This window comes from Mycetomoellerius zeteki, unplaced genomic scaffold, assembly GCF_001594055.1.
Source record: "Mycetomoellerius zeteki isolate Tzet28-1 unplaced genomic scaffold, Tzet1.0 scaffold50, whole genome shotgun sequence".
NCBI lineage: Eukaryota > Metazoa > Arthropoda > Insecta > Hymenoptera > Formicidae > Mycetomoellerius > Mycetomoellerius zeteki.
The window spans coordinates 131867-141603 of NW_017257501.1; the positions used below are offsets into that span (position 1 = coordinate 131867).

The 9737-nt window shown below is 26.8% G+C and overlaps 1 pseudogene; it reads right to left on the reverse strand.

Annotated features, from left to right (window-relative positions):
• LOC108727504 (thyrotropin-releasing hormone-degrading ectoenzyme-like) overlaps positions 1–7460 on the reverse strand; it is a 15732-nt pseudogene extending 8272 nt beyond the window's left edge.
• Between the last annotated feature and the right edge of the window lie 2277 nt (positions 7461–9737).

Genomic DNA, 9737 nt, shown 5'->3' on the forward strand with positions numbered 1-9737 from the left:
AGAGAGAGAGAGAGAGAGAGAGAGAGAGAAAGAAACATAATAATTATATTATATTATATTATATAGCAATTAAGAGAAAATATAAGAAACGAATAATAAGAATAGAATATAATGAATTTATCCCGATTCCTTTCATCTCTTTCTATTCAACCCACCACAATGTGAAAAGAGAAGGAGAAGACCGTATCGTTCCTTCTCGTTTTTGTTGACCACATTTGATAATATACTGTTTAGATACGAACGGCGTAGTTCGTGCTTTATGTTTTTGGTGTTTTCGTGTTCAAACTTTTTGTTGAAAAGGTTTTGTAAATGTAGTACTTTTTATTGTATGAAGAAATTTAGCACTGAAATATTGAAAATTAAGTCCCAATGAAATGAGTTAGTTTTCATATAATATTGTAGCTTATATGGAAGGCTAAACAAATTATATTATAGACATAAGTTTTACATGTAATTAGTGCAGATTTCTTTCGTATATTAAAGAAATACTATTTACAAGATCCGTTCAACAAAATACAACATAACTTATTTTCGATATAGATTAATCATACTGAAGGAGATTAAAATTGGTAACGAGTCTTCTTTTTGTAAGTAAAAAAATATAAAATTACATCAGGCAGAAATTAAATGCGTAAAAGGAAGAAAAAAGAAGATAAAAAATAAAAAATAAAAAATGAAAAAAATGAAAACAATTGTTTAGGCAGAAAATAATGTTAGGAATGATACTTAAAAAAGGAGGTAGAGAGACATACCAAACACATATACATTAGTAAAGTATAAGATAGAGGTTTGGAAGCAAACTACTTATTTGTAACTATAAAATTGTAAAAAAAGAAAGAAAAAAAGTGTACGTAAGCTCTCACTTATTAAAAAACACAATATAAACTAATTGGGCTAATAAGAGTCAACGCGAGCGGAGGTGCGTAATAATTTTTCAACAAAGTAAACATGTCAATCCATGTGATGTGTTGGAATCATCTTTATTCGAATTCTTGTTAGAGACAATTACGCACCTCTGCTCGCGTTGACTCTTATTAGTCCAATTAGTTTATATTGTGTTTTTTAATAAGTGAGAGTCTTATGTACACTTTTTTCTTTCTTTTTTTACATTTTACAGTTACAAATAACTAGTTTGCTTCCAAACCTCTATCTTATACTTCACTAATATAATTATATGTGTTTGGTATGTCTCTCTATCTCCTTTTTTAAGTACCATTAAAGGGCTGTTTACAATGAAAGTAATATGGTGTAATAAGTTATGAACAAACCGCAAATATTAATCAATCACAATCGAATATAAGGAGTATAATCGATTATGATGTCAATTTCTTACAGCTTATTGCTTATTACTTCCATTGTAGATGGTCCATAAATCAAACGAATATTATAAGGCAGTAACATATAAGAAAAAGGTAAATGTTTTACACCTTTACACAGCCCGCCCCGAATGACTTCTCACTGACCTCTCAATGACGAGCGATGGAAAAAATCAATGACCTTGACCTCCTTGAAGGTCAAGGTCAACATCGAGGTTAGTGAGAAGTTATTTGGGGCGGGCTGTGTAAAGGTAAACATTTACCAATAAAATTGTTTAAGAAGTATAACATACTTATAAAAACGTAGATTAATCTCTTTCTTCATTGGTTTTAATAGTATTAAAATGTTACTTATATTTTGTTTTGTAATGATAACAGAAAAGTAATTGAAAAGTTACACTTTGAATAACGTAATTCATTACTTTTTAGAGTCGGTAATTTGTAATGGTAAGTAATTACTTTTTGAAATAAAAAATACCATAACTGTAATTATTTTTACAAAATAACTTTTCCGACCTTGATCAAAAGGTATTTAAAAAAAAAATGAAAAGAAAGGACAAATTTTGTTAACAAAAACAAGTTTGTAATTTCAAATAAAATAAGCATAATAAGAAAGAAAAAATTTATTTGAGAATTGTCTTCGAAACAAACACGAAAGAATAAAAATTGAAAAAATCGATTGATAAAGAAAAGAAGTATTATACCGAATTAAACCATTTAAACATAAATGAAAAATAACATGAACGAAGAAATAATAAAGAAAATACTTTACGATTTACCTATTTATTTACGAATATTATTTCTTATATTTATTACGTTTGATTTTTTAATCCTTATCTGTTGATTACAATACTTACTGTATATTTAGAAAGTCTCTCATAGCTTTATGAAACAATTCATTGGAAACTGTACGTCGTAACATACGTAATAGAGCAGGTCCTATGGCAGTACACGTAATGAAAAAGGTAATTATTTAATAATATATTTTTAGACCGTATATGTGAGAAACACAATCGATAAATTAGAGTCCTATACCGGTCAAAGCTAGATCTTAAAATGCTTAAATAATTCAATCTTGAATCACTAAATATAATATATATGTACTTGACATACATACCACAATTGTAGTCTAACGAACTGTGCACCGAAATATTTCCGGACTAAACACAATTAAACCACTGTAGTAATTTCGCGAATTAAATTAAATTCTAATAATTTCGATGCTCAATCAGTAATTATTTAATATAGGAGAACGTTCAGCTCCCTAATAATGAATTTGATCTTGACATATGTTGTCAAAGTCATAATCCTGAGTGATTTTGAGAAGATTTCAGCTGTCGCTTGATATTCGTTAAAAAGTTATTAACCAACAAAGGTGACAGTGTATATGATAGACATTTTAAGAATTAATTTTATTTCTTTATAGGGTGAATTCGGGCAGCAAAAAAATTCTTGTCACATGTACATACATGTATAAAATATCCGTATTGCCAGATTTTTATAATTTCTTAAATTTCCGAATATATATTATATGTATATATATATATATGGAGTCCTTCTTTGTTAATAAAATTAATCTCTTGTAAAAATAAATGTTTATATCAAATTGATACTTGACAAATTTTTAGTTTAAAATAAGGAATAGCTTAAGAAGTACTTCATTGCTCAAACTCGAGTTCTTGTACAAGTTATACAGATGCAAACCTCGTTAAACAGTGGATGGTACGGGATAGATTTTGCTTCGTGTAAAATGTAGAGTAAGATCGCTTAAGAGTACGCACTTATTCTTTTAAATTATATTATCTACTGCATCACTGTTTTTCACGGGCTGGATTAGTTTTCAAGTGCATATTTTTAAGTCTTTACGTTACTTTTTATTTTTGATAAAACTATGTAAAAGTTATTACAGATATTATAAGTAAATATAAATATATATATCATTAATTGTAAGTATGAAATAGAGACGTATATGCACACGATATAAATGATATAAATTCACAAAGCAACAATTTAATGTAAATACTGATCAGTTTAATCGTGGCAAATACAATAAAAAAATGGTCAAAATTACAAAATTCGATATATCAAATTCTGTGAGTTTGACTATTTTTTCTCTTGTTTATAGCTGTAACAATTTTTTCTCTTTTTTATTGTTGTTGACACATACAAAGCGAGGTTCCACAGGTTAGGTTTACAACTAGAGATGGACATAATGGATTAATAATCGATTTTCAAACGATTAATTTGTTATTTTTTTGTCTTGAGGATTGACAAGAGTGACGAACAAAATTACCTACACCTTGATTGCACTATGGTCGAAAAGCACAATTGATTTACAGTCACATCTATTTAATATAATTGATTTAAAAAAATCGATTATGCTCATCACTACGTACAACTTTCCGCGAAGTGAGGTTCAACTCAAATCTATTTGTACAGTTTTTGCTAATAGGATAGTTCCATAGAAGGGGGGAGAAGGATAGAACTTACTGTGTCCACGCATACATTGTTCTATATAATATATTTCAGAAACTTTTCAAATTCCTTTTTTGTTAATAATTTTTTAACGAATAACGGCTAAAACCTTCTGAAGAACATTCGTGGTCAACATTTGTCAAGGCCAAGGTCACCATGAAGCTGATTCTCTTATATTAAATTATCAATTTTAGGGGAAAAAGGTAAATTTTTGACTCTCTTACTATTTCTTTTATTATTTCTTTTTGCTTTCATATATAACTAAATCAAAGTCTAAATGATGGGTATTTAATTTTTTACAGCTGCTGTTATTATTTACACATATTGCGATTTATGGACAAAAATATTAAATTAATTTTTCGAAGTCTCCTACCTTTCAAATAATGTGCAAAAGAGAAAAGCGACTTGATTTCAGAAGGAGTTTTGACTTGTAATTTAAGAGGCTTTATAACGGAATCTAAACGAAGAGATTCTTGATGAATTTGTACTACAAATAAATCCCATATACGGAACTCTGGATATATCTAAAAATAAATCATACTTTTGTATGATTAATTGATTGATGAATATACAATAGTAAGTGATATTTGCATTATTAATATAGTATAATTATTAGCATTGTACCTTATAGCTGTTAATAGTTATATAATTGCTACGTTTCGTTAAACTTATACATTTGAGAAAGAAAAACAATCAGTACTTTTGAGGGATAAACACAATTTTAAAAAATTTAAAAATTTTTTATATGCGCATTGTTAATTATACATATCAAATTAATATTAATTATACATATCATATCAATTTTTGTTATCTACGATATTAGAAGCAAGTTTCTTAAAATGCATTTTCTTTTAGTCATTCTGCACATCTTTATAAGCGACATACAGCATTAAAAGTAATTTAAGAAAACCAACCTCATTAATAGCATCTGTTGCGAGTAACGTAGTGAGACCTTCATATAACCATGCGTCAGACCACCAAACAGGGCTAACAAGATTACTATACCATTGATATGCTATTTTCTGTGCTATTAGCCGCGCCACGTCTACTTTGCGTCCAACAGACTCTAATTTTTCATTATAGGTAATAGCTGCTTCCCTAAAAACCATTTATAAATATAATATCATTTTTTTTATTTTTATCATAATAATATTATTTGCTCCATAATTGAAACAGATTATGTTTCTGACATAACAATTATTTTACAATACAAAAACCAAACAATTTAAACAAGCAACTTATATTTTTAACATATATTAAAAATCATTATGTAAATGAAAAAATTTGAAAGCAAGAGAGTGTAAGTTAATTATCTAAATGATATAAAATGTAATTCCTTTTACTTAAAAATCTGCACTTCAATTATATCAAAAATAAATCATAAATCAATCTACATCAAAAATAAAATTACGTTTTCATACATATTCTGTCTCATCTTTTAAAACAAAAGCATGTATCTCCTTTAAAGTCTTTACTACAGTCTTCTAACTCTGCTACGTATAAAACGTATTAAATTAAAATATTCTAAAAGTTAATATTTTTAATAAATTTTTTTTTTTTAGTTTGTGTTCTATTTTAAATATGTATTTTCTACATTGAAAAAGAAAACATGCTTATACAAATTTTGTGATATTTATAAAATATTTTACCCCGATCTTTTTTATGCTCTCTATATTGGCAATACTTTTTACTATTATTATATATTTTAACCCTCTATAATTGATGAAGCCTAAAATATAAAATATAGGGTAACTCCGGTATATACGCCACACCTATCAAAAACTTAATTTATTAAGTATTATTTACTATGTTTAAAATAAATGAACTACATCAGTAAAAACTTTGTACTGTCTACTACTATGAAAAAAATATTAGAAATCCGAAATATATATTTATTTTTCGTATTAAGAAATTTTTGAAACCCTTGCATTTTTACCATCCTATAGGGGTGGGATATATGGCTACTGATAGGGGGAGAGGGGGTATGTACGGCGCTCATGAAAAATTTACAAATAATGCTTATAAATAAGACATAAAATGATATAATAACTTATAAAATGCGTTTATAAAGTTTTATTAAGAATGATAAATATGTATATGAAGTAATAAATAATAATTACAATCTTCCTACATATATTACAAGTGTTATGACATGAGGTACATATGTCATGTAATGTATTTATTGCATTTAGTGCACTGAATTCAATCTGCATGGGCATAAATCCCATCCGCTAAAAATGCCGTATATCCCAAACAGGTGGGATATACAAGACAGCAAACTAAACAAGGAATACGAAAGCAAAGCACTTGTATTTTGCTATAAAACATGCTTTACTATTCCTCTACACGTATGTATCACGAAATACCACTAAGTCTTTTACACGCCCTACAGTAATCATTTTATATAGATTATAACTTATGATGGCGCTACTTATTACAGTGACAAATCGATTCAACTCACAATAATTTCATTAATATTAACAGTAAAAAAGCTGAAATAACACAATACTAATAACAATATAAAGGCATGTAAGTAAAATAAACAGAATAGTCGCGGGAAAATTATCCCCACTCCTTACATTTTTTTTGACTTCTGCGGCGTAAATGCGGCGTTTTTACCGGAGTTACCTTACAATATAAAATTTTCGCTTTTTTATTAATAAGAGATATTTTTAATGTAAAGCATGAAGGATTAATAAAATATTTTATAAATATAATAAATTGTGTATGAGCGTGTTTATTTTGTCAACGTAGAATGTGCAATGTTATGTATAAATTCTCTGTCAAAAATTGATTATAAGATTATGATGTATTACACGGGGAAAAGTTATTTGACAAATTACTTATAAATTACTTTTTATTATAGAAAGTCAGTAAAATAAGTTTGAATATTTTTTTATATCGTATTTATATTTTATTATTTGCTTCAATTTCATATTACCTTTGTACTTAATTTCTATAACAAACACATATGAAATAATCTAAAGATTAACTTATTAATAATCTAAAGACTAACTTATAAGTAACTTGTAAAGTAACTTTCCCAATCCTAATACTTTTTGCATTAAGTACTATAGTCTCCTGAAGTTAATAAATAAAAAAAGTATACGTACTTTTGTATTCTATAATTAAGCAAATAATTAATAGCATTAATATTAATAATATTAATAATTTTGGATGCAATACCTTAATGTTTAATATTTTTCTTTTTAATTATATTAATTACCTATAAAAAATAAGTCCCCAATACTCCACGCCATCGCGTAGGAAATTTGGTATTGCAACATGGTCCACTTTTGGAAGCTTTTGGAAACACAGCCATTCAGATTCGAAATATAAAGTTATATTCTCAATAATTCTTTGTGCGAATTTTGTATTGAGTTTCGATTGTAGTGTATGATATCTAAAGTTTATTTCTTTGACAGAAGTGTTAGGAAATTCGGCCAGCATAATTGCCACGAGATAAGTGGACATTACGGGAGTTTTACTAAAGTGTGTCCATGTCATGGTTTGACTAACTCTAATTGTATTTCGTGCTGGCATATTCGACAGTGCCGTATAATGACTAAAATGCTTTATAGAAATGTTAAAAGTTGCTTTAAACGATGGGTCATCCAAACATGGAAATACTTGTCGAGCACCAACTGGATGAAATTGTGTCGCAAGCATCCACCTGTCAAATTTCAATGATATTCACAAATACTCAATTTTGGTTTTATTAATGTTGTTGGTATTGTTTTGGTATTACAAAGTAACGAGTCGTTTTCTAAGTAACAATAACGATTTACTTCTAGAATTGGCAATTAATAATAATTGCTAGTTACTTTTTCAACTCAGTAATGAGTAATAATAACAGATTATTTTTAATGTTAATATGGAAATGGCTTTTAAAATGGTTATAATAATCAATTATTATGTTATATTGTATATTATATTATATGTTATAACGTAACATGCGATCCATAAATAATTTTGAAATAAAAATCATAAAGTAAAAAAGACGTTGAAAAAATTTATTTTGTTTAAAATAGTATCCTTTACAATCAATACACAACAATCATCTTCAGTCAGACGGTCACAGTAACTTTTATGAATTATATATATATATATCTTGTTTCCAACATTGAAATTACAACTAAAAAATAAAAAATTTGATTCAAGAAATTTAAGCTTATGACTGCTATATCAATTAATGTAGGACTACGAAGGTTATAAAATAGAATTCGCTTTAATAGTGATGCAACGATGTGAAATTGATTATAATGGATGATTATAATGGATCCTATTTTGAATAAAAGATGTTGAAAATATTTTTCTAACGGATTCTTCATTTTATACTTTTAATTCAAAATAATTTTATACATTTTATACTTTTAATTCAAAATTTATGAATTACCTTGCACACACACATATTAACATTTACTTACTCATTTTCTCCTTCTATATTTTTGTAGCGCATCTCGAAGAAGTTTTCTTTATTATTATCCAGAAAAGTAACGAATGATATGTTCAACGCATAATGTCCCTGTGTTAAATCTTTTTCGAAAATGAAACCATACATATAATTTGCATTGTAATATGTAACGGTAGCCGGTATAATTCCATAATATGTTGAATTTTCTTTATTTACAACGATTGTATCTAACTCTATATGTGGTATTTGTGCATGTAAATATATTCTACGCGTTGAAAAAAGCAGTCTGACGAAAATAACGCAAATACCGCGGAAGAATTGTTTGTTACTTTCCTCATCCTGTTGTTCTAATGTAATCTCATAGTGATCTGCTTTCATGTAACTCGGTAACTGAAGTCCGTAAAATTGCAAGCTACTATCAAAATATTGATTAATATAAAGAGATTTCGCGTAGTTTAACATTAGTACAAGTAATAACAATTTTGAGAGATTCATGCTGCAATCTTCGATTTATTTTATCTGTAAAAATGTTTCTTTATTATAATAAAGCAAATATTAATGTACCACATAAAATAATCTTTACCATAATTTTTATATAAAATTGTTAAATAAACGATTGCACAATATTTAATGAGCACAATATATTTGTTGAACACTTCATAACAAATTATTGAACATAAATATAAATATAATATTGTTAATGTTATTCGATAACATTTAATTACATTATTGTTCATAATGTGACTTATTTTCAAAATTTATGTGCTTAATATAAAAAGTCTTTATTTCATTCTTCATGTTGAAATCAAATTAAAATAATATTACATATATAATAGCTAAAACTTGTCTCTATAACTGTTACAGTACGGCATAAACTGTATTATATAAATTATAGAAATAGGCCCGTATTCAGAACGCGCTTACAACGATGTTAGCACGCTAATATATAGTATAATAGTATAATAATATGTTAAGTGTGCGAAATAATAGATTTTGTTAATAATTAATAATACGAATTTAATATGTCAATTTAAAATTAACAAAATATAAACGAGGTTAGTTTTAACTGTAAAGTCTGAGACATAATTGAAAAGTATAAGCAATAGCAATAGGGAATAACAGATTTTAATCTATCAAAAACCGTGTATATCAGAATATATGATTGAAATCTGTTATTTTCTGTTCTTATTGCTTGTTCTTTTCAATTGTGAATTAAGTTTAATAAATCATTTTTAATTACATTTATATAAATAGATATTTTATTTAAATTATTTCAAGAAAACAATTAAATACAAAGTTAAGAAGTCCGAGTCATTGTAAATAACTAACAAATATACTGAATATGATATAAATAGAAGTAATATATAAAATATATAATATATAAAAGATTGAGTCAACGCAATAAAATTCATTACAATGTCATAAGGTTAACAGAATAAAAAATGGTTGTCACCATCATAATAGAATTTGGATTGATCCTTTTTCTCGGTCTTGCAGTTATGAATTGCATCTGTGTGTGTGTGTGTGTGTGT